The sequence below is a fragment of the Lonchura striata genome, chromosome 1 (genome assembly GCF_050655825.1).
Source record: "Lonchura striata isolate lonStrDom1 chromosome 1, ASM5065582v1, whole genome shotgun sequence".
Taxonomy (NCBI): Eukaryota; Metazoa; Chordata; class Aves; order Passeriformes; family Estrildidae; genus Lonchura; species Lonchura striata.
Genome location: NC_140703.1, coordinates 62,052,847 through 62,078,538, shown reverse-complemented (window position 1 = coordinate 62,078,538; position 25,692 = coordinate 62,052,847). Strand labels below are relative to the sequence as shown.

The following is a 25,692-nucleotide window of genomic DNA, read 5'->3' as shown; positions in this document are numbered from 1 at the left end:
TCCCCGGCGGGGCCGCTGTCCTCGGGACGCCGTGACGGCTGTGCGCTCCCCGCCCCTCTCCCCTTTCCTCCTCCTCCTCTTCCTCCTCCTCCTTTGGGAGCCTTGCCTCCCCTGCACACCTGCCTTGCCATTTGTCGGCGGCTTTGCTAGGAGGGGAGAATTTTCCCTCGGTCCCTTGCAGCATCCCTCCCCGGCACACACACACACACACACGCACACATACACACGCTCGCTCACACAGCCGGACAAGCAGAAGCACCGCGCTGCCCGTGCCTCGGCAGCCGCCGCCTCTCCGCACGCCGGCCCCGCGCTCCCCGCCGCCGCGGGGCGTCCTCCGCCTGCTGCAGCGCCGCCGGGCCCGGCAGCCGCCGAAGGGGGGCGGCGGCGGCGGCTCCCGCTGCTCCGCGGCCCCGCGCCGGCAGCGGTAGGTAGGTACGGCGGTCCCGCGGCGGCAGCCCGCCCCGGGCGGCTCCCGGCGCTGCGGAGGGACGGGGACGGAGGGAAGGAGGGAGGGGAGGGCGACGGGAGCAGGGCGAGACGCGCTGCCCCAGCCCCGCCGGCGGCGTTCGCCTCGCCCGGCTCCTGCTCCGGCTGCGCTCCCGCGGGGCCCCGCGCCGCCCCCGCCGCTGCCCGCCGCCCCCCGGGTACCGGCTCTTCCCGGTGAGTCAGAAAGTTTGCTCTCCTGGGCGCCCGGTGTTTGTTGTTGTTTGGGGTCTGCCTGTTTAGGCTGGGCTTTTTTTTTTATTTTCCCATTCCCGCTAGCGGGCTATTTATTTATTTATTTATTTATTTTTTCTTTCTCTTTTTTTTTTTTTTTTTTTTTTTAATTGCAGTCGGTGCTGCAGCGCGGGTAGAACCGGCTCCCGCGCCCGGCGCTGCCCCCGCCTCGCTGGGCAGCCTCCCCCGGGGCACACGCGTGGGCGGCCGGGCAGCGCACCCAGGGCGGCCGGAGCTCGGGTCCCTCCCGCTGCCCCCCTTCCCTCTAAGAGCTGTGTGGCTGCGGCTGCGATGTTGCCGACAGCCCCCCTGCAGTTGGCAAAACAGTTTTTGGTGGCAGCTTGGGAGGAGACTGTCCCATCCCTCTCCCTGTTTCTCCTCGTTCCTTGAGAGAGTGTTTTAGAACAGGTTTCAGTGAAGCTATAGGTGACAGGATCCCGGCGTCACCGAGACCTGTGCTCCGTTTTGTAACTAGCAGTGTTACTGTTAGCGGGTTAGCAGCTGAGAGCAGCCGTATTCGACCCTGGTGAGGAGAGGGATTGGCTGTGGGTCATGTCCATCTTCCTCCTCTTTCATCTAATTGCTAGAAGTAGCTTGCTGTTGTTTGGGGTAGAAAAAGCTCGTTTGCATTTTACTCTTTTGTCCTTTAATTCTAAATGTGGTTTGGTGGGGGCTCCTAGTTTCTGATAGGAAACTGTCAGAAACTAGAGATTGAATAAATCCATCTCTGAGCAGGAGAGGCAAGAAGCTTTCAGGTCCTTCCAATGAGCTGTGTATTTTCTATGTTGTGTGTTGTTACTTCTTTTTTTTTTTTTTTTTTTTCTTATCACTGGGAGCTCTACTGTAATGTCTCAAAAGCTTTGATGTTTTTTTTACAATGAACCTAATTTAATTTTTTTCTCAAATTTAAATGGAGTGATAAAATGCATAGGCATTAATAAGTGAGTTGAAAGGACTTTGAAATAGTGCATGTTGTGCATGGTGTGAAATTGTAGATATGCATAAACGAATAATAACTACTCTGCAGGTTTTATTTTAAACCTTCTCTATGACTTTGTGCTGAACTCTCTTCATCTGTCTCTCAGCTTTTAAGTCTGATTGTTTTTGCACTTGAGGTCTCTTTGTTGTGGGAATGAATTGGTAGGCACCCACATTTTCCTAGTTCTCATAATCTTTTATTTGCTCATTTTGCAAAGACTTGCCACGGTCAAAAATAACTGAAATTTGCTATTGTGGCTTTCAATTTTAGATCGCTTTTCCTGGTGCTTTTATTTATTTCTCTATTTGACAATTTATTTATTTATGTTACAGCTGAAGAGGGAGGGGGAGAGTGGGGAATTGTCTCTGGCTCTTCTATCTGTCCAAATGTACAAGGAAAAAAAAAAAAAGATTGTGTGAAGAAATTAAAACACTGAAACAACCTAGATATGAATTCCAGGAACAGAAATTACGGTGGCATGTGTTCTTGCCTGCACCAGGCATTCTGCAGCATGTGGTATTTACAGAACTTACAGTGTACAGTATCTCTCCAGTAGTAAGAGAACGCTTTGTATCCTTGGAAGTGAGTCTTTGACAAGTCAGCAAAACTATAGATACAGTCAAGGAACACTGATACACGTGTGAGTGTGTGCATATATAAATATCACCAGATTGCTTGTGTTCATTTTTCCTCAGTATAGTTTGTCTTCCTCAGCCTGGAATATATACATACTTTCCCCTGAATTTTGAGGCATTTTTTGCTGCTTTTCTCTGTTTGCATGTGTTTTAATGTTAGTCTTAATCTTGCTGTAAAATACAAAATAATCCGGTAATAGATTTAGAAGACTTTATTGCCAGGCAAACCAGGCAATAGATCATGAAATCAGACAATAGTATTTTGTTTCCTAGCAACCCCCTACTGCAAACAGAAAACAAAACCGTGGTGGATGCTTCCACATCATGATAGCTATATGTTGAAATCTTGAAGTAGTAGATACTGAAGTACTAATTGTGCTGGGAGATTAACTCCTGTTTGTTACAACAGCTTAGTTAATATTTTCCTTTTGTGAGAAATATTTGCTGGAGTAAATGCAGTTAAATGGTTAAAATTTCACTCTGGTCTCTTAAAAATAATGTCTGTTAGAATGAAGAGGGTACAAAATTAAGTAGAGTTTTTGCCATTAAGAATGATTTGGTGTTGTGTGTTCTTATTGCAGGATTGTTTCTAAATCTGTGCTATTATGGACCCTTGAAATTCAGATATATCATCTCTTGTATCCAACATCCAGTATCTTTCTGGATTTTGTGTTGTTAGTCATCCTTTAGCTTTGTGTTTTAAAACTATGTTTATTAGAATGTATTGAAAGAAAAATCTTTTGTGGCTCCTAGGAATAGAAAGTAAAATTCTAAGTGCCTCATTGCCATGTTTACGTTCTTGGCACCCAGTTCATCCCTTCCAAGGAATCAGTGCTATCACCGTGCAGCAGGATTGGGTTCTAAGCCATCATCTTTCTAAAAGTGATTTTGATAATGCAGTAATTCCCTTAGTTAAAGTGCCTGAGCACTGAAATGGCATCTCGACCCTGAATCAATCTGGGATGCACTTTGTGCACTGCCATCTATCTGAAAAAATCCATTAGTGCAAGCTGGAGATCTGGATATCTGACCTGGGACGGGTGCAGGTGTTCGTGCTCTGGAAGCTGCTGGAGATGCTGAGCTGCAGTAGGAAAAGGAGCTGAGCAGGCATGGGTGTGTAGTTGTATGTACAAGGCAGTAGAGAAATTTCTATGTTTTTGTCTCTCTTTTATAGGAGAAAATGGCAAAGAGATGTTTGCTGAGTTTTACCTACAAGTCTTCACTATCCAGCAGTATTTACAGACATCACACAGTAAATTGAAACAGAGGTGGTTTTCTTATTGGTTGCATCAGTGATTCTGTGAAAGTGAAAATATTATTCCAGTCTGGGAAACTGTAAAATCACAAGAAAAATTTGCTGTAGGAAAGATAGCAAACTTAGTCAAGTATGCATTATTAAACAACAGTATTCACACTGGGCATGTGAAAGATATTATCTGAACAGGGGGGTTCACAGCATTATTTTAGAGATCCCATGTACAGTCACAGACAATTTATTTATATTGCCCATAGGTATTTTCATGGTTCATTTCAAGTACTGAGGTACAAAAGGGTTACAGCAGATGCCACTTGAATAAAAAGGGTTGAAGTGGAATGGTCAGAGAGTATTATAATTCTGATAAATATCTATGGGCAGCTACTTTCTTGTCTATATTTGAAATCACACATTTTAGTGCCATAACAGGTGTGGATGGTTTGGTTTAGAACATGCTAATTGAATTTTGGAAGGCTTTGTGGATTGAGAGGAAGTAGTAATTTTCCAATTTTTCTTCTCCATTTCTTTCTCAGATGGTACTACTCCCAAAACTTGAATCTTACAATTAGATAGTCCACAGATGAAGCTTGATATGGCTGCCTAATTACAGTCCCTACTTCACCTCTGCATGTTTTTGCCAGGCAGCAGAATAAGAGAAGGCAAAGAAAACAAAAAGTACAAACAAAGAACAAGGGAGAGAGACAGGTCATGAAGTATCCTGTGTATAAATGATGGAAGTCATTTGGAAGTGATTTTAAATACTCTCCACTAAACTCCTTTTACACCAACTGCATTTGTTAGTGGTGGTGTATATAAAGTTTTCATCTGCTGTAATATGGGTTGGCCGCTGATGGAGCCAACCCATGGCCCAAACCAAAGACCTTCTTCTCCCTTCTCTCCACTAAAGATCATCTTAAACAGAACAGTGAGTTATGTCCATTCAATTTAAAGGTGTTTAGGAGACAGGAATTAAGAAATTGACAGTTTTCTTCTCTCTCTTAACGGCACAATGATGGTCATTGCTAATGAGCTATCAGGGAATGTGCTGCATATGTTGCTGAGATACATGAGCCTTTCCAAATTTTTCACAAGGCTTTCTTTTTTTGTTATTTTTCAAATTGGGTACTGAAGTAATGAGAATATAATTACTTACTCTATGTTTAAATGTATAGGCTTCATGATTACTGTACTAAGGGATAAATACTTAGGTATTTATTTCCTGTTCTTTTAAGAAAGGGACAAAAGCATGCTGCAGTTTTTGGATTCTCTTGAGGCTTTGTTTTTAAAATCCTGTTACCTTTAATCATAGAGCTGTCAATTCTTGCTAAATACAGAAAACAGACCATCCAAGTGATCACAGAAGCTGAGGATTTGGTTCAGCAGAGTTGATTTGCACACTCAACTTTTTTTTTTTTAGTGTGTGCTTAAGCTCATCTCTACTTGCTGAAATCAAATGGATTTAAGAAAGTGGTGAAAGTTAGACATGCAGTTAAATGCTTTGTTGAATAGGGCAAAACTAGTGTCTTTGAAACAAATGTCTTTGCTTTGTAGTAAACAGAACTTCAGGACAATTCCTCCAGGATAGTAGAGTGAAGGGAACAAGCAGGGGGAAAAGGCAAGTTCTTGGGGCAAGGGGTATCAAATCAGGAACTTACTGATTCCAGTGATGCTGGGATTGAGAATTAATAAATCAGTCTGGAATGGGATTTAATTACAGAAAAGGATATGGTTTGTGCTCAAGCTGTCAAGGAAAAGGTACCATTTTGGTGAACAAAGAGGTGGGATTTCCTTTTTATAAGAATCTGTTGTGAACCGTAAAAACTGAATATCATCTTAACAGAAAGGCATTGAGAATTTGATGGAGGCTCAAAGAAGACCAACAAAATACTCATGGGTCTGGAGGAACTAGCTTGAAGGGAAATAGTCAAAAATAGACATCTCTAGTGTGAGACTGAATATGGGAAGATGGGTTAACTATGTATCTGTGTTTGAAATCTATTTTAGTCAAAGCAGTTAGATTTTTTTTCTCTGCCTTGTGTGAGATAATACCTATGACTAAATGGAGAAATTGAAGAAAATAAATTTTAAGATCAATTCTCGGCCAAAACTCGGTAATAGAAAAATGTATTGTAGCCTATATTAGTCTGGGTGTAGTGCGAGCCCCCCATGACTCTTCAGATGTTTAAAATTAGAGTAAGCAAATTGTTGGCAGGTGTACTGGAGAAGGCAGTCCTGCATTTTCTGGGAGGTGAAATACAAGATCAACCAGCACCTTTTCATGCTTCTGTTCTGTTCTAGTTTTAGCTGAAAGTTACAGGAGGCCAGATCCCAGACTAGCCAACCTTGCCTTGGTTTCCAGTGCTGAGACTGTTGGGTTTTGTGCTTTTATAATGCAGGATTCAGAACAGGGTCATCATGTTGAACCAGGATGTACAAGGATTAGCTACAGTAGATTTTTTTTAGTAAATGGCTATGGGGTTTTTAATTGGTTTGTTTTTCCTTTCGGAGCATTTCAGGTGGTAGAGAAGGCACAGGGGTGACAGCTTCCTCTTTCTTGACAGTTTCTGCAGCATTTTTTTAATGATTTGAGGACACTTACTGCCATCAGGTGCAATATGGATAGCAGCTACTGTTCCTTCCTTCCTATCCCCCCATCACGATGCCCTGATCTCAGCACAGCTGTCTGCTGTGATCTGGCTAGCCAGTGTACAGTGCAAGTCCTGATAACCACTGCCACCAGTGGTGAGTTTTCTGGAAGAGACTGAGGAAGGGGGTGAGACGTAGAGATGATTTTTCTGAGGATGAATTGCTTTTAATGTCTCCATCATCCATGTAAACTGGGAGAAGACTTAGCAAGGGAATGTGCAGGATCAAGGTATAATGACAGCTTTCTTGTGGAATGATAGTTTTTCCTGGAAGGAAGTTTAATGCACTGGTTTGTTGCAAATCATGTTACTCGAAGCAAGGATTCAGGAAAAAAAAAAGTTCTGCAGACTGATATGATCAGGGAATGTTTTCCAACAGCCATGCCAATTGCAGAGGAGGAGGTGGATTTCCCTCTGCTGTGCTTTATGGATACCTGACAGCCAACTGTTTAAACAAGGCCTATTTTGGTAACCATAAGGTAAAAACAAGTGATTCAGAATAACCCTTCTTAGCATGTTAATGATTAAAACAGTAATCCTGCAGCAGTATCACATACAGGGGAAGGCTGATCTGGCTGAGCTGGTTGGTGAGACTGACCTTTGGTTTAAGTACTTGACAGTGCAAGAAAGGAGTGTTTTGAAGTAGTGAAAGACAGGTTTTGGTCATGTGTGTGCAGTATAATGTGGAAAAAAATTGGTCTGTCTATTAAATGCCAGTACACTCCCAATACACTCCAGGTGTCTTTGCTTATATAGAATTCCTCTGAGAGGTAAGTCAGGTTCAGTCCTTGCTGGTGCTTGTCTCTGGGAGTTGGTTGGTAGACTGGTGATAGAGATCTGAGAAGAGGTTCATTTTGAAGGAATGAAATTGAAGGAAGTTTTGTTTTTTAGGCAGAACGTAAAGATTAAGACTGAAGTTGATTGCCAATGCATTGCTTCTGCTAGAGGGACAGTTTTTTGGGGACACAAATAATTCATTTTTGTATGTTAATAACATTTCTGTGTAATGTGTCTAAGATCAGGCTTGTTGGATGGGATAGTTTAGACTGAAAGGTACTGTGTAAATCTAAGATTATTATCTCCCCTTTGAAGGAAGAAGCTAGGTCAACAGTGATCTTAATTACAACTTGTTCCTGTTACTAGATGTTTATTTTCAGAGTTAAGTTAAATGAGACTTTAAAGTGCTTTTATACAGGTACCTTTAATGTAGTGTTGCCATTTAGGATGTGGGGTTTGGTATGCTGGAACTTAACAATACTTGTGGAGGAGCATTTTCTCCATGTCCAGAATGGATAATACACAACTATTCTGGTATAGCAGGTTGTCTCTGTGTAAGCTTTAAAGAGACCCCAGTGCACTACATACAGTGTAAAAATGCTTCAGGACATAACAGTTCTGCCTGGGGTAGAATACAGTGAGGATTTAATAGTATTTTTAACAATTCTGTTTAGATTTATTCATTCCTTTTAGGAAGCATTTTGTCAAGGAAGCAAAGAAGAAATGAAATAGAAGGAGCTGATAAAGGCGTGGGGTGAATTTAGGGACGTGGTTTCCAATAACCAGAATGAGAGCATGTTCTTAGAATGAGCATTGGTTCTTCTGCCCTTATAAGAAGTATTTCAGCAATGACAAATAAGTTTGTTTCATCTGAAAACAGCAGATTGCTTCCTAATATTTTGCTGGTCTGACATTCTGTGAAATTGTGTTATATCCTAATTCAGTTGCTGCTCTGTATATAGAATAAGAGCTTGCTATTTTCTACCAAGTGAAGCATTCCCTCTCCTTCTCAGCGGTGGGGGTATTTTGGTGTTAGAGGTCCATGGATTAATATCTTCTGATGACTTCTGATAGATATTGGCATGACTCATGCATTTTCTGAATAAGTGATCTGCTTAATTTAGGGTTTCTCTCAGAGCTGGGACCTTTGCTTAGCAGTGAAATCTGCTGAGATCACAGCACAGGGTGGGGTATGGCTATAGACACATCAGAGTGTGGCTGTGGTCCTCTGCTGCCAGATATGGAGCAAGCAGTCTGTGGATTAACTAGCTGTAAATGGGTGGTCTGTTCATGCATCCTCATGCCTCCCATGTGCACACCCTTCTGGCTTCTACTGTCTTCGGGCAGAGCATAAGTACTGGTGACAGGCTGTTCCCTAAGAAAGCTGATGATTTTAAGATCCTGGAAAGTACTTTTGATTTAGAATCTTCTATATATTGTCTTTCCCTTAGTTTGCCTAAAACGAGCATCTTGCTGGTTAATTTCATTTTAGCAAATGAAGGCACCCTTGGCCATTTTTTTGGTTCAAATTTATTCATATCTTCAGAGTAAGAGGAAATACCATTTGTGCTGATGAATCATTTTCTGCAGTGTAATCTCCCATTTCATATGAACCAGAGAGCCATTACCATTTGTTTCATTGACAGCCTGTGAGGGAACATGCCATTTCAGTTCCTAGAGGAAGCTTCACCTGGGTGAAGCTTGAGCAAGAGCCTCAATGTGCTGTTGCCAATCTACTTAGCAACCCAGTTTCTTGCCAATTCTGTAAGCTTAACACTATGACGTAAAAGCTTGTGAAACCAGGTATGGTATGTTTGTTATTAGTTGGGTTGTTCAGTTTTATTTTTCGTGATATGCTTGCTTAACTTCTGTATCATCTTACAGAACAGATGTAATATGTAGTTTATATTGTTTTCTTTACAAAAGAGAAGGGAGCTGTAAATTCATCCTATGAAGGAAACTATTAACATTTTTTTAAGTAAAGGAGGCTGGAAAATTGGAATTTTTTTCAGTTTCTTGGAAAATATTAAGGGAGATTATATAACTACATGAAGTCTCTGAGGAAAAGGAAAAAGAAGCCTTGCTTCATTATCAGCCTTGCTGATAATGAAAGAACTGAGTGGCTGCTTAATATAATCCACTCTTCATGGAAAGGTGAGAGAAGGAGACCTGTGCAGTCAGACCAGGCTTCATTTGTTCAAAACTGAAAGTAGGCAGCACATCTGATGGGCAAATCTGTATAAGGCTGGCTTGCTGGTCTGACACCTGTGTCTACCTTTTCCACATTAACAAAGTCGATTCTGTTTGGTGTTATATACTACAAATAAAACAGAAACTATCAAAGTAATAATTTTCAGGCTCACCTTACCCAAGAATCAAAGGAATAGTTTGAAGTGAGACAGTCAACTCACTGTAATCAAACAATTCTTCTATACCTCAAGTATAAATGCTGCATGAGTAGCTAGGCAGAAAGGACTAGTAGTCATCTTGAAATGATGAAGAAAATAAGGTTCTTTTGATTTTGCATTGTCAGACAGGCTACTTGATGAAACTGAATATTGAACTGCAAGCAGAAGGTTGAATTTGATAATCCTGAAGGTGAGATCTCTTGCATCATTGAACTGCAACTTCAACCTTGGTAGCTTCAAGCTTGATATAACCTTTGCATCATTGAAGTACAGCTGTGATGACCACTGAAGTCACTGTTCTGTGTTTCAGTGGCACTTCAATATAATTTTGTTGTAGAGGAATAATTTTGTTATCAGGGGGACAAAGAGCAAGAGCCACTCATGTTTTAAACACGAGGAAAATGAAGACTTCAGAGTTGGTGAGAAACCTCCTTTCACGCTAATACAAAATGAGCAATATAGAGTGAGATGTAAGCCTGTATGTACTGCCCTTTCAAAGACATTTAAATTCACTAGTTCACTGTTAAACCAATGAAGGGAAAGAGCAATGCAAAACTCAAAACCCAAACCTAAATGAAACAGCACTTCTGTTAATGCTAGGTGTTTAGTGAATATGAAAAGTGTTCAGCAAGTGGCTAGAAGCATCCGTGCAAGACAAAATGCAGACCTATGTAGTGCTCCCAGCTGGGTCTCTAAGGGATGCCATGGGATGACTGTACAACAAGGAGGCATTCTGTAAGTGCCTGAGGAGAAAGCATAGTAGTGGCAGAAACAAATTGAAATGAGAACTTCTGAGGTAGGTTTCTCCTGATGCTGAGTTCATCTTGGTGAGAGAGAACTGTCTGTATGATTAGCAGTTGGCTGGAAACAAAAAAAGAGTGTTTATGTTTCCTTCAGTTACTCATGGACATCATCTGAGGAAGATCTTATTTTCCCTTTTGCCTCTACTCTGTGGTCCTCAATAGTGCAACTTTGTTTAAACAGAAATTGAATATTACTTCTGTAAAGCCTTTTTATACTGCATTGTATAATTCTTTTATATAAATATAAAAATTCCTCAGAGACTTCTCAGGGAAGTGGAAATCTTAGAAAGGCAGGTAATGATGGTTTCAGAAGGATTTCCAGCAGCTACAGCCTCATGATGCCCCAGTTCAGATGGAAACTTTATTCATCTAACTTGCAAATAACTGACATCTGAGAAAAATATTGGAGGAGGTCTCTGTAGCTATAAAAAGTGAATTGTAAGACTGAATGTTTTATGTGAAGATATAGAACAGGAAGAAGTCTTATCTACAATGCCCACAGTGAGTAGAGTAAAAGTAATGGGCTGAATATGTTGCAAGAAATAAAAAGTTTAGAAAGTTTTTTCTAGTGGCAAGGATGCACAGGGATGCTAGCATGGGTTGTGTGAACACTGTGGGACTGTATCAGTTGGGGTTTTTACGAATTTGATAAATACAACTGTGTTGCCTGAAAAGAATGCAACTGATTCTGTTGCATGGTTGTTTCCAGCTTTTTTTTGTCTGATTCCCACCAAGCCCTAAAATGAGTGGGATAACAGGAAGTGGGACAGTCAGAAGGATCATGGTGTTTCCCAGCTTAAACTGAAATCCAGATGATCAGTCTGTTACCCTTGTTTGTGTCACAACTGTGGAATATATATCTCCTGCATGTAGGAGATGCTGGCAGTTGAACATGGATGGTTCAGGCTTGAAAATTTTCTTCCCTGTCCAGGTAAGTGTGGAGTGTTTTTTCCATGTTGCACAGTTAGGCTTGAAACATTTTCATAAATTCACTTTGTCATTCAAGATCCCATGATAACACAACTTGAGATTCAGAAATGGCTGGTGCAAAAACATCATGAAGCAAGCATAGCTAGAGAGAAAATGATTTGTCTTCAAGAAGCTTATGTAGCCATATCCTAAGTTGTTAAAGCACCCCTGAAAATAAACTAAAAGAATGGTAGGTCTTACTCTCTAGAGACTTACGACTCAGCTACTGTGTTTTTGTGTATTTTGAGTTGTATGCTTTCAGTTTTGGGCCACGTTGGAGGAATAATTATGTTACAAAATTAGTTTAGTAGTCTGCGGTTTGTGTTTTAAATAGTAAATGCTTTGTGGACTTCTTGCAGTGTTTCCAGTTGTTGTCTTCAGTCAGGAAGAAATTTGTCTGAATTCTGGGAAGCATGTGGGAAAAGACTAAGGGTCCATTAGACCCTAGTTTTTGCTTTTCTGCAGATGTTTACTCCATAACTAGTATTAAAAGTAGCATGTAGACCAATAAAAATAAAATAGTATATTAGAAGTACCAGAATATGAATTCTTTTGGCAGAGAATATTGAACTCTCCTAGAAAACAAATTAGTTCCTGTGCGTTGTGTTCATGGAGGTTTACATGAGTAATGAGTCAATTGTTCTTTTAAGATGTATGGGACCAGGTTCAGATCCCCAGTGGTTTAAATTTTGAGTAATTCAAAAGATATTTATGAGTTATACTTCAGTAACAGATTACAATCTGGTTCTTATTCTGTAGGATTTTAATAAGGTTATAAAAGGGAAATTCATCTTCATTTTCCAAATGTGTAGCAAGTTACATAATTAATCCAATATTGTCTTCATTCTGGAGGAGGCTGTTTAACTTGCATTTCTTTGTCAAATACCATGCAGACAAGCTCATGTGGTGGTAATGTTAACTAATGACAGAGTTATCCAGATAGTTCTGTCATTAACTTGAATTGTTTTCAGCAGAGAAAGAACACGTTGCTGAAGAGAAGAAAGCATGCTATTTTTGCAGTCACTATGCAATTAGCTCATATAACCCCTGTGCTCATCGTGCTTTGTATAAGATCCAGGGTGACCAACTGTAGGTCATTTGTGTGAGAACAAAGACCCTGGGGCTGAGACAGTTTATTAAGATAATACCGTGGGGTGAAGATCAACTGTCACAGCAGTTGCCAGTGGAAGTGTGTCTGTATTTATTGAATGCTTGCATAAATAAGAGTTGCTTGAGTTGGGATGTGTTGAATACTAAAGAATGGGGAAAATAACCAAATAAATAGTGATGGCATGAGCATGGAGACAACCTCACTGTGTTTTCTGCAGGTTCTCCTTTAGTGGTGATGGCTCTATGGACTTTCTGATGCAAGGTTGAGTGCCTGCCATTTTACCCATGGGATGTTTATTATTTTTGTCCTTTAATCATCCACTTACTTTCATTAAAATGAAGGGACCTCTGTCAGTTTTGGCCACTCTTAACCAATGTCACCCAAAGTTAGCAAAGAAAAGGAAGGAGATGAAGTTACAGACAGAGCATAATTTAAGATTCATTCTCAGGACATAGGGCTAAAAAGTATTTTTCCCAGATGTTTCTCTTTCCAGATAGAAAAAAGAAAAGTTGAATTGAATTCTTTTATCCATGTCAAAGAGTATGACGTGTGTTGTCACTTGCTGATGCCTCGGTGTATTTATCACTGGGAAGCCCACAGCAATAAGCTTTCTAAATGGTTTATGAAAAATGGGCATAAAATCTGTTTAAAACTAAATAAACTTGTTGCTTTTATCTATTTAAGCAAAACAAAGCTGCTCTTGTTTGCAGACTACTCTATGACCTTAGCATGTGTGTAATGGCATGTCTGGTGCACTGTTACTAACCATAGTAAGAGAAGCAAGTTCTTTGTCACAGTGCCTCATAAAGGATTTTCTGTGTATGTTTTTCTACTAAAAATCTTTGATAATCTGTTATTAAATATGAAAGCTGCTTATTTCAGCTTTACAAGAGCATCAGATTCTTCTCTCTGAAGCACGCAGAAAACTCTGTGCTTAAGATTCAGTTTTGCAAACCCTTCCCCCTTCTTGAAACATTCATATGGAAATACATCATTAACTGTGAAATTCCCTAGCAACCTTACCAGCCTAGAAGAAGAGATCCAAACCCCAGGAATACTCAGTTCTCAAGAGTATTAGTACTGTCTTTTGTTAATATTCATTGTATTCTGATAAGTGATTTGATAAATACTTTTTGAGTTGTTTTTTTGTAACAGTGCAATATTCCCACTGGTGGGAAGTGGAACCCAAAGCTTCTTACCATCTCTCCTAGAAAGCCTTCAAAAATCCACTTCATGGTGATTCCTTTGCTAATTTCTCTGCCAGTCCATAGTTTTTATTTTTTTTTTTTTTTAGTGACAAGTAAGTTTTTGACAGCAGAATTATTAGTACTTTATAGCATAATAAATTGCTTGCTAACTCAGTTTAGGGAGAGAAGTCATTCTTTCATGTACATGGTGGCAGTAATGTGTAGCACTTTGATGGGTACATAAGAGGGTTTTCTACCTCTTAATTCTCTTACCTGCTAAAGACTAGTCATCCTTACAAATCCAGAGCTGATGCTATGGTATGCAGTATCTCAGGTGTTTCAGTGTAGAAAATCATTTGGGCATTGCTTCAGCTCATGCCTAATTCCACAGGAGCTGAGACGTTCTGGCAAAAAATCCCACTGCTTGATGGAGACAGGGCTGAGCTCTAAAATGAAATCAAAAGAAACTTCATTAGCCAGTGAAATTAATTTCATTTACTTTTGTTCCAGCTCTGGTTTCTAGAGGAATTTTTGGGAAGGAATGTAGAGCTGTAGTTGTTTGTTGGGGTTTGTTTGGTTTGTTGTTTATATTGAGTTTTTTTCAGGCAGTTGATTTTGGGTTTTCTTGAAATTTTTGGTGGTTTCTTGTGTATGCCTTTTTCTCTATCACTTTTTGTCATCTCCCATTTTTATAATCTTCCTTTCTCCTTTTCTTTATGTCTGTCTGTCTCATGTCTTTTTACCACAACCTCTATTTCTTTTATATTTCAGATGTATTTTTTTCTCTTTATTGCTTTCCTTTTATTTGCTCTCTTCATCCTTTTTACTTGCTTTTCCCACTATTTTATATTTTGAGGCTCTGTCCTGAAGATTCTAATAAATTTTTTTCTATTGTAGATTACTCTAAATTTCCTTTTTTGTATCCTATGTAAGTGATAGAAATGTGCTCATGTCACATGGAGCAAAGATGGGTAGTGGATGTAGCCCAGCAGTGCTGCATGGCCACGCTAAATTTCTTTTTATTCAAAGGCTTAGAAACTCAAGTTTCTCTCTTGAATTCAGGGGTTGGGTAGGCTTTCTTGTCACCTTGTTCTCAAAAGTAATTTTCCATTAGTAATCTCTCTTTTGCTCCTTGCATTATATAAAAGATCAGCAGTATAAGAGGCTACCCATGCCTCTTTAAGTGCAATAGTTTTGCACAGTTTGTCAGAATGTTCATGTTTTAGCACAAAGAAAGCTTTGCTTTTGTATAGGGATCCTTAATCTGAAGTGGTTATTCTAAAGAAAGGGAAATTTGTGCCATACAGTATATTTAATTATTTTTTAAGTGGGTAAGTAAATTTGAGAAATGTGGTTATGTATTGCTAAGGTCTATAATCTTAAATGTTCAAGAAACATTCTCACATGTCTTAAGTATCAAAATTTTAGTGTGAAATAGGTAGTACTATTGGAAAGCTCAATGAGGGGTGAGTTGAAGTAATTAAGGGAAAGTAAATAATCTCGGAGGTTCTCATTCCCCATGAAACTAATTCTGTATCTTATCCTTCACGTATTTAAAAATAGTTCCCTGCTAATTCAAGATGATTCTGTACTATGTCTGTGAAGAGCACTTCAGTCCTATTGAAGGGATGGCAGATTACGGAGTTACTTGCAACAGGTTTTTTTTTTTTTAATTTAAGTGAGACTTTCATTTGGGCAATCTAAGTGAACAAATCTTGCTGGAAAATTAGCTTGATGTACAGTGAGACACCAGGTGATCACCCAGTCATTTTGTGAGCATTTATGATGAGGAAACCTCTGGGTTTGTCTTTAAAGGGATACAGATGACTGTACTTTCTCAACAAAGATGAGCTTTTCTCATCAGTCTAGTAAGGCCTTAAATGTTCTGCCATATATGCTTTTCTGTTTTCCCTCTGCTGTTTGGACTATAGATTATTTTATTCCCTAGACTAATAAAGTCTACCTTGGGAGAGGAATGGGATGTATTAGAAGGGCTAGACTGCTCTGGAGCTGCAGTTCTGCTGTGCACGAATCTGCCAGTGGTGTGACGGGAGAGTGACAAGATTGTTCTGTCAACTCCATCAGTATCTTGAGTAGCTATCTTAAGAGGGCTAATAAATCTCCATGACAAGTCTCCAGATTTCTGTGCCAAAGAAAATGAATATAATTTCTTTATTTATTTCTGTGTGCGTTCTGCTCATGAACTCCTGAGGTCTTCTGTTGCCCAAAGAGCCATAATGCATATGTAGATTTATTTCTTCTTACTCAGGGAGGTGCAGCTAGTGAAATGAGGCAGCAAGGCTGAAATAGCAGAGGGGCTCCATTTGTGTGTAGAGCATGAAGGGTGGTGCTGTGCTGAAATGTGTGGAGGGAGCACACAAACTCACTCTGGGCATGTAGCATAACTGCAAGAATTAGCAGCTTATCCAGTACGTGTAGTGCAGAACCCTGCAATTACAGCGTTCAGTCATAGCAGAGTTACATGCCTAAAGTAGACAGTGTAGATGTATTCCCTCGCATCAGATGGGGATGCATATGTGTAGCTTTTTAAATAAGGATGCTAACCTGTTTGATAGCTAATTTAGAGGAACTGAAGATGGTCCCTTTTTTTTTTTCCAGATCTTCAAGATTGACTGGTAAGGTCTTTTTTTTCTTCTTTTTAATGCATGCTAACAGAGACTTTGTGGTTAATTAACTGCAGATCCTTGTGCAAACTTTGAAGGACTGGAATTTTATGCACATGTCCTGCTGTCATCCTCATGCTCTCTGAAATCACTGAGGAGTTTGGAACAGAAAAAGTCAGTGCTTGGCCAGAGTCCTGCAGATTTGGTGAAAGAAAATAAAACGATCAGTTAACATTCTTGAGAGCAGGTAAACCTATTTGATGTAAAGGGAATTCTGTGACCTGTTATCTAGAGCAGGAAAGCTGCTTTTTATTAATCAATCAAATAAAATGTTGAAAATAATAGGAAAAATGACTTGAGGGAGGAAAAACCAGAGTTAAGGAATATTAGTAGGCAGCTGGTACTGTTTGTGAAAATAGACTATTCTTAAAGCTTTCATAGACTCTGTGTAGTGTATAGGAAAAAACCGCTTCCCTTCTTTCAGAGAGAAACCATGATTTTATCTCAGTAATTGAAAATAATGTCTGAAGTTGTTCTTAACTAAATTTACATGAACCTCTTTTACAATCTGTTGTTATCTTTCAGGGAATTTCTCAATAAATGCTGCTGGTGTGCTTGGATGGCATGATCCTATATAGAAAACAAGGCCGAGTACTATTTGTTACTCAAAAACCAGCATTTCTAGCCTAATTATGGTGCCATTTGGCAGTGATGCTGTAGTTAAAGGTGGTTGTTGGTGTTTCTGTTATAAATTGTGCGTACTTGAAAGACTTCATTGATGCCAGGCAGAAGCATAACTAGCTCTTTACTTACTCATTTTCCTCCTTTCATTAAAAATGCTTAAGTCAAGAAAAGTTCTTAATTTCTTTGATATCTGTTAATCTATCAGTCTGTTTGTTACAAAGATGCTATGCTTCTCCTTCATTTCAAAACTTTCCTCTGTTGTGCAACACACATGGTAACGGGTTGCTGACTTGCATCACTCAGCACTGTGAGTTGCTTGAAGAAAGCAACTTTTCCCCTGTGAAAGAGGGGAAAAGAAACACCACAACATATGGAATTGCCTAAGTTGAGCAATCTGTGCACAGTTATGTCTGCAAGCAAAGATGGCTTTAGTTGCCTCAGTTGCTGCAACTGGGCAGTATTAATATAAGGACTTTTTGCTTCCTAGGGAACATTGCCAAGTTCCTCACAGTTCCATGAACACTGAGCCATCCCTCTAGGCATCACTCAATAGTCAGATCTGTCACACTTGCATTAATATACATTAACTATTCTGTCATTTCCTTCTTCATAATGATCAGTGCTAGGTCCAGTTGTATTTCTATGTTTTTGGAAGAGATGGGGAAAAAAACCCCAACTAGACTCAACTAGCAAATGCTTTTAAGCAGTTCCCTCAAAAAAAAAAAAAGTGAATTTAACAAAAATACTGGTTAATGTGGGATTTTATCAAAGCATCTCCTATTTAGACTGCTTTTTTCTTTTTTAATTAAGCAAAGGGCCTCATCTGACGTCTGTTGAACTTAGTGAGTGTTTTCTGAGTGACCTTTTAATGTCTGTTCAAGGCTGTGGAGGCCCCCAAAGTCGTAATGCTGAGAAGTGTAATTGGCCCCATAAATCTCAGTGGGTCATTAATTCTAAATCTCAATAATGCTAAGACCAGGATGCATGTAAATGAAGCAGAGTGATGAGCATTGTAGGAAGATTTATACAAGCATTTTCTTGCTTTGCTTTGCCCAGTAGAAATTGTAGTTTTGGCATGGAAACTTGCTTTCTACCTATCTACTTATCAATTCCCATATTTCACCTATGAATTTTTGGAAATTGATAAATGCATCTTCTTGGGGGAGATGGCTGGGCATTTTTTTCTTTGCCTGTCAGAAGGTAATAGAATATGACTTGTACATCTCTGTAAGATTAATATAAGGCCCTCAACTCTAAAAATTTAACTGGATAAAACAAATTTTCAAAGTGTTATTGCACATAAAACCAAGTGGTCCTGAAAATCATGGAATCATAGAATGGTTTAGTTTGGAAGGGACCATAAAGATCATCCAGTTCCAATCCCCCTGGATGCCACTTACTAGACCAGATTACTCAGAGCCCCATCCAGCCTGGTCTTAAACACTTCCAGGGATGGAACACCCAAAAGTTCTGTGGCCAGCCTGTTCCAGTGTGTCATCACTGCCATAGCGAAGAAGAGGCGGTTCAAATTTGAAAGCACATGTGAGTTTTGGTTTGGGTCTGTGGTGACAGGATCCTGAAGTGTGCAGTGTCTGTAGTGTCACACAGGTACACTCACACGGGAGATGCCCATATCAAAGCAAGCTATGAATTCACCATCTCTGGAGGTACTTTATGAGCATTGCTAATGAAAGCCTGATTGTTATGCACTGTGACCAGAAAGGCTTTTCAGTGTGTTCCTTTTGAAAAAGAAAGGAAAAAAAAAAAAATATTCCTTCTGAGCCAAGACAAGTAAGACTATCTTGTTTCCCCCAGTCAGAAATTATTTGAATATGTCCTTATCTCATGGTATGTGTTGGGTGTGGTTGCTGCTGTATTAGTGCATAAGAAGTCAAAAAAGAAAATTAATAATGCAGTAGTGTGGATTTTCCCCTTTGTCTTTTGTTTGCCAGCTGTGTGTTCAATCAATTCTAAAGTCCCCCTTTCCACTTTTCTTTGGTACAATTGACCCTCCTTTGCTCCAGTCCCCTGACAGGGATTGTTCAGAGAGATAATCTTTGCACCATTCATTCCTTCAAGGCCAGTAGACCTCCAGTGTATTCTAGCATAAACAGAACACTAAGATGAAACAGTTAAGATAAAAAATAAAAAATCACTCAATGAATTAAAAAAAAACAAATCAAGCTTTTAAAAATGAAACAGGCCATTTATGTGGTAAATTGAATATTGGTATTTTTATGTAATCTGAGGTGGAAAAGGAATTGTTTGATATCCCATACTGTTCTGAAATATATTCAAGCTTTCTGAAACATGTATTCAGCATCATATCTACCTCTATTTATAATTGAAAAGAGAAATTATGAAATCTTATTGCTTGGTCTCTGGCCTTTCTGTGCAAAGGCATGTGTATTGCTTTGCCAATTCTGACATTATTAGAGATTATCCTTTAAAGTGCTGCTCAGGCACTTCTCAGCAATGGAGGCTCAGCTGGGAGGAAAAGAAAAGGCAGAGTTTGTGTGTGCACATGCAAGCACCTCCCCCTGTACTTCGGGCACAAACTTCAGTTTCAGTTTCATCTGTAATCTTCTGGCAAAGCAACAATTTTGACTGCAACTTTTTTTTCTGGACAGTGGATGCCATCAAGCCTTTTGCCGTATCTGAAATAGTTCCGTATTCCTTTATAAATCTATCTGTGATTGTGTTGGTGCCCCTAACAAACATTAGTATTCATGCACAAAATGCTACATGATATACTTAAGCTACCTAAGCTAGAGCCTGACCCAAGGGAAGTGTAAGGGGACCTGAAATATATCAACTGATGAGAATTTATATTTCAGAGATCATTAGGCATGCTTTGGTTCTGTTTTGAAACGGGAAAAACTAGGTCAGGATCTGGGATAATGAGAAAAATTGTAGCAAGATCTTCTCTGCTGTAGATGAACCAGAATCTGATTCCAGCCAGTCAGACTGTTCTTTGCAAAGAAGGATCAAATTCAGAATAGCTGTGAAGCTGCTTTAAGCCAAACATGTACTTCTGGCAGAGCTTGAGTCTGCTGTGGTTGCAGAAATGGTTGATCTTTGAGAACTGTCAGCCAGTCAGGTTACACCAAATGTTCTCAAATAAAAGGTTCTAAAATGTTCATTCTACACATCTGACCAGAACAGTTTACAGTTTTCAAGACAGGTAGTACTTAATTTTGTGTGATAACATTTCTTTCTGCCACTCTTTTGTATTTTAGTTAGAATACATTCCCAGGTTCTAGAATAGATAGCATTTTTCCTGTAAGGAAAGTTTTCTGGGAATAGCAAAACTCTCTTTAGTTTTGCTGTTTAGTTTGTGAAACTTTGTTTACTGTCTTTTTGTCTATGCCACAGATTTTTTTTTAAAGTTAAAATTATGGTAGCATTAGAGTTAGTGTCGGAAGATGTTCTTCCTTTTTCTATGTTTGAGCTTCCACACTCCTTGGGATTGACATTACAGTCATAGAAGAGAGATGTATGGTGGAACTTCACTTCTGTGGGCTCTATGTGGTGTCATTCCCTTAAATGATATAATGGGAGAATTATCCCAGTGGTTGTTTGTTATGATACTTCTCTGTAAAGGTTTTTGCTAATTGCTGTTCATCATTGTGTCTAGAGGACTTGAAAGTGACAACAAGAGTACATCATAAAAAACCCCCATTTGCACATAAGCATTTTCAGTTCTTAAAAGTGAGGGAAGGAAAGAAGAGGGCAAGTCCTTTTCCTGATCCTTTTCCTGCCTCGAGCCCTCCATATCTGCTTCTCTACACCCCTAGTTTTGGGTAAGGAAACGAGGTCCTTTCTCTTGGTAAAAGCCAAGGAAAGCTCAGTAGCATTCATAACAACTTTGTTGTCCAACTACTTTCCTCTGTGTGCAGTATAGTACTTATTTTTCTTTATTCTATTTAAGAATTTTATTGTCAAGTTTTAAGTGTTTTGACTGAATGTTTAATGTTTTCTACATGAAAAATGTTGGTGTTCCTTTTTCAAGCTCTTAGAAAAACACATCCGAGGGGACAAAAATGTATAGTTTGTTTCTTCAGAATGCTGCTATATTGTGATAAGAGTATCATTCTGACTAAGGTTTGATTTCTAATCTCATTTGTTTGGCTGCACAAACTTTTATGTTATATAAATAACACAGAGGATTATTTGCCTCAGTGCAGGGAAGTTTTCTTTCTGAAAAAGCTTGATTTTTTTTCAGAAACTCCTTGAGCTAGTTGGTTTGGAGACTGTTGTATTTATGTAATCTCAGCATTCCATTTATGAATTCTGGTTCAGTTGCTCTATCATGGGATGCCTCGAGCAATGTACGGTTGGAGCCTGGAGCAGGAGTGATAGATGACCATTAGCCTTGATGGTGCCCACCGAAGTGGGAATTACTGGTGCTGGAGTCTTAGGAGAAGTGTTCAGCCAAATTACTCAGCAGGGAAAGCAGTGGAAACATTCATTATTTTTCCAGAAGCAGAACAAAGTAAGTTTATAAATAAGACCCTGGGGAACTTGCTGAACTCCAGGAAGCTAGGCTGACTTCTTCAGAAAAGCAGTTTGCTTTGCATGACTTGTCTGTCCTAGAAGGAAGGAAATGTCCCATATGGGTGATAGGGCAGCACGATGTGATTCAGTAGAGTCATACGGGGGCGGGGGGGGGAAATGATCCCAATATTCCTGTTAGGTGTCTTGTTTCAGTGTACTTTAGGAAAGGGAAGCAGAGAAATACAAATCTAAGTAAGGTAAAACTGACTGTGTTAGCTCTGAGCTATAAATTTTGTGTCTATAACAACATAGTTGGGAGAGGGTGTGATTTATCTAGCATGTTGTTTTTTGGTATCTTTGCATTTTTGGATCACACTTCTTTGAAGAAATAAAGGATGGGAGAGCTGTCCAAAATGCATGTGACACACGGTTCAGGTAGAGAGCAAGGACTGCCTAGTATAGGCTGTTTAGAGACACTCTGGATCTCTTGAGACCCGGAAACAGTCCCCTGGGAAACTATTCAAACTTTTTGAAAATGTGTGAAGATATACTGTCTAAGTCATATAAATTTCCTTAGTAGAAAAAGAAGATTGGAATTTTACTGCCAATTGTATTTTGAATTATATAGATTTGGGAATCTGTGCTTTTATTAATTATTGAATAGCAGGGGAACATAAGGATTATCTGGTCCAAACAGCCTTTTACAGCAAAAGCACATTCTAAACAAGATGGCCCAGCACCCTGTCCAGCCAAATCTTAGTGTCTAATGCATAAATCCACCATTTCACTGAAGAAATTATTCCTGTGTATGGTTGTTTTTGTTGTGAAAAGCCTTCTACTTCTGTCTCTACTTCTGTCATATGGTAATCTCCCCAGGAGTAACTCATTACTCCTTGTCTTTTCAGTGTGACACATTGTAAGCTCCATTACCTTTTTAGCCACCCTTTAAATACTGGGGCATGGTGAAAAAGTCTCCCCTAAGCTTTCTTTCCTCAAGGCTGAGCAAAGCCTCCAGAAAGGCTGAGAGAACTGCCTTTCTTCTTGTGCCAGGCTTCCCAGTCCTTTCATCACTTTTGTGGCCCATCTCTGGGCCCTCTCCATTCTGTCCACCTCTGATTTGCTTAGTGAGGACCAAAACTGAGCACAGTATTCCAGGTGTGGCCTGACAAGCACTGAGGAGGTTGGGACAATGCCTTCTTTATCTGTGCCGGGGATGCCCTTGATGATGGATCCTGTTGGCCTCTTTTGCCACAGCAGCTGCATGCTGTTCACTTCTATCGAGCTGCTTGTCCACCAGAACACCCAGCTCCCTTTCCACAGAGTTGCTCCCATATGGGGAGATCCCAGCCTGTGCTGCACTGCTGGATTATACTTTCACTGGTACAAGTTTTTACATTTATGTTTGGTGAACTTCATAAGGTTCTTTTTACCCTATTCTTTCAGCCTATCCAGGTCTTCCTGTGGAACATGTCTCCCTTACCCACTTCCCTGCTCAGTTTGATATCTTTGGCAAATTTCGTCCAGGTGCATTTGATCCCATCATCAGATCACTTATGAGGACATTAAACACCATTAGGCCCAATATTGATCCCTGTGAGACCCCATAGGTTGCCAGCTTGTAAAGGAGCTCTTTACCATTACCCTCTGAGTGCTGATGGTCAGCAAGGTTCCCAACCACCACATGGATCACTTGTCTAGACCTCAGTGCATCAGTTTCTCAGGGAGGAAGCTGTGGGAAACTGTACTGATAGTCTTGGAAAAATCCAGGTAGACAATATCCATTGCTTAACCCGCATCAACTGAGCAGGTTCCTTTGTCAGAGAACGTGTTTAGGTTTGTCAGACATGTGTTGCCCTTTGTGCATCCATGCTGACCTTTCCCAGTTATGTGCTTCATCTGACTTGTGATAGCTCCCAGGAAGATTTCTTCCATAACTTTCCAAGGGAATGAAATACTACTGATGAGCCTTTAATTTTCCACAGAGAGCTTATAGACACCTAAAAGTTTGCTGACAGAACAGAAAGAGAAGGTGGGGGGAAGGTGCCCAGCATGGGAGATGGAGTCCTGGGCTGAGATTTCAGCTGTCTGGGGAGTCTGGAACTTTTAACCCTTTCCTGGGGAATGACGGCTTTGTGAGCTATTACTCCTCCTCAATTTAAAAGAAAGAGAGACAGCCTGGGACCTGAGATGTTAAGAAAAGAAGGTTGGAGGGAGATGATAGAGTAGCTTTTAGCTAGACTTTTCTTGTTAACCATAGACTAAACAAATTTCTTCTGCAAGAGTGACTGCATTTTAGGGGGATGCATGGTGAACCAAGAAACCTACTTCAGCACCTACCAGTACAAGAATAGATTTAACAGAAAAAAAACCGAGAAGAGGGTGATGATACCCTCTGTCTTCAGGAAGATGAAAATCTCTGTTTTCACCCTCGGCCCCGGGAGAAGAAGAAAATGAGGAGGACTGTGGTCCCAAAATGAAATACTGGACTCTTGTTCCTTTTAGTCCTTAGCAAAGCATCGTTAAAAAAGCCCTATGAGCAGTCTGTCCATGCATGGTGATAAGAACACTGTGGCATGGAAAGTGTCACACTGACAGATTTTCTCCAGGCAGTGCCATGTGTAACATGGAAACACAAGAAGTAACAACTGTGTATCCTCAGGGTCTATAGTGCAAGAGAGACTCCTCTCTCCCTTAATAGGCTGAGTATATTGAAAGGTGATAACTTGATGAAGTCCAAGTTGTGTCTCACTGTAGTTTGTTAGAGTAGTGGGAGGAGGAATGTTTCAGAAGGTTTTCATTTTAGATTTAGTGTGGTTTTTTTTTGGTTTTTCCTTTTATCATAGTAGTAGTTTAATAAAGTTTTTTCCCTTTGTTATTAAGTTTAAGCCTGCTATACTCTGTTCCAGATCACATCTCACAGCATTTATTTGGGAAGGTACATTTTCATGGGGGTGCTGCATTGTGCCAGCATCAAACCATGACACTCAGGAGAATATTGTCCAGGCCCATGGATTTGCTGGGTCAAGCCTGAGTTCACAAACCAACTCTTCCGGCAGTGACAATGGCTCTGTGTTTGCATTAACCTGGCTTTTTGTTTTCAAGGCTTGGGGCATAACACTGTTGGTGATGACAGAGGTGAAGAAAGAGTTGAGAACCTATGCCTTGTCACTGTTGTTAGTGACTAATTAATCTTTCCTGTTTAACAGCAGGTCGATATTTTTGTTTTGTACCTGCTTTTGTTTACGTATCTGAAAAACTCTTTCTTGTAGTTTTTTGTGTCTTGGACCTTTTGAGTTGAGCTGTCATTTTTCTATTTGCATCTTTGACACCATTTCTGCCATCACTGGCCCTATAGTTCTCCACTGGTATTTGCCCACTTGTCCATATCTGCTATGTTTCTCTTGGTTTTGAGTAGGCTCAGAAGCTCACAGATAAGCCAAAAAGATTTCTTGCTTCATTGTTTCCCTTACCTTTAAAGGGGATGGACTCTGTGCTTCCAGGAGAATATTCTTGAAAAACTCCCAGCACTCACTAGCTCCTTCATGCTCCATGAAAGGTTTCAATGGAATCCCTCCCAAACATTGCCTAGTTCTGAATACCTGCTCTGCCAAGAATTAGTATAAATACTGTTAACCAAAGCTATTGTAATCAAAAAGCAGGCAGAAGTAGAACTGCATTTGTCTGCCCTACTAAATATAGATCAGACAGTAAATATAAATCTGAAAGAAATGGTTTTACAGACTCTGTTAGTTCCTGCTGTGGCTCAGATATCTGGAATCCTTTTTTAAGTGTACATTTGCCAGCAGCCAGGGCTTCCATAATGCAAACCCCATCAATCATCTGCTTGTATTTCTGCAGCATACAGCACAGCCAACAGGGCATGAAAATCTAGACTGTTATTTCTTGGAACTAGGAGAGGTAGCAAGAGAGGCAGTGTATTTATTGAGAACCTCTGTGTGAGAGGATGTCATCACAGCCTTCTTGTTTTTCCAAGTTCTTTTGGTGTTTTTTGACTGTCATATGCATCAGTCTCTTAAGATGTCTAGTAAACTACAACCAAAACTGTTATGTGTCCTAGATACTCTTGATGTCTTTTGATGTTGCTGAGAAAATGAAGTTTGTTTGCATCTTGAGAAAAAGTATCCTGAATTCATCCTAGGTAACTTTAAAACAAGGCCATCTATTCTAGAAACATACATCACCCAGCTTTTCTTTGTGTGAAGAGAGGCAGACACTTTATAGGTCTGTTTTTGTAGGTGTAGACTTTGGTCTTAGCATGGCAGACATCTTCTAGAGATACCTGTTTCTCTTCATGGCACAGACAAAGAGTCTAGAATGGTTGCATGCTCAGTTCAGGTCCTTCAGCTGGGAACAGCATGTAGGTGGGATCTCTGATACTGT

The 25,692-nt window shown here is 40.0% G+C and overlaps 1 protein-coding gene across 14 annotated transcripts in view; it reads left to right on the top strand.

Annotated features, from left to right (window-relative positions):
- The first annotated feature begins 4 nt into the window (after positions 1-4).
- The window catches only part of ENOX1 (ecto-NOX disulfide-thiol exchanger 1), a 355,527-nt gene continuing 329,839 nt past the window's right edge, over positions 5-25,692 (top strand). For 7 of the 14 annotated variants that reach the window (XM_085577161.1, XM_077781383.2, XM_085577180.1 and 4 more), the window contains exon 1: positions 8-428. The gene's annotated coding sequence lies outside the window, so the exon portion shown is untranslated. Of the gene's footprint in view, positions 429-528; positions 661-899; positions 1,244-16,105; positions 16,123-25,692 lie in introns of those variants that run through there. The other 7 variants (XM_085577127.1, XM_085577203.1, XM_077781387.2 and 4 more) reach the window with 7 other exon arrangements.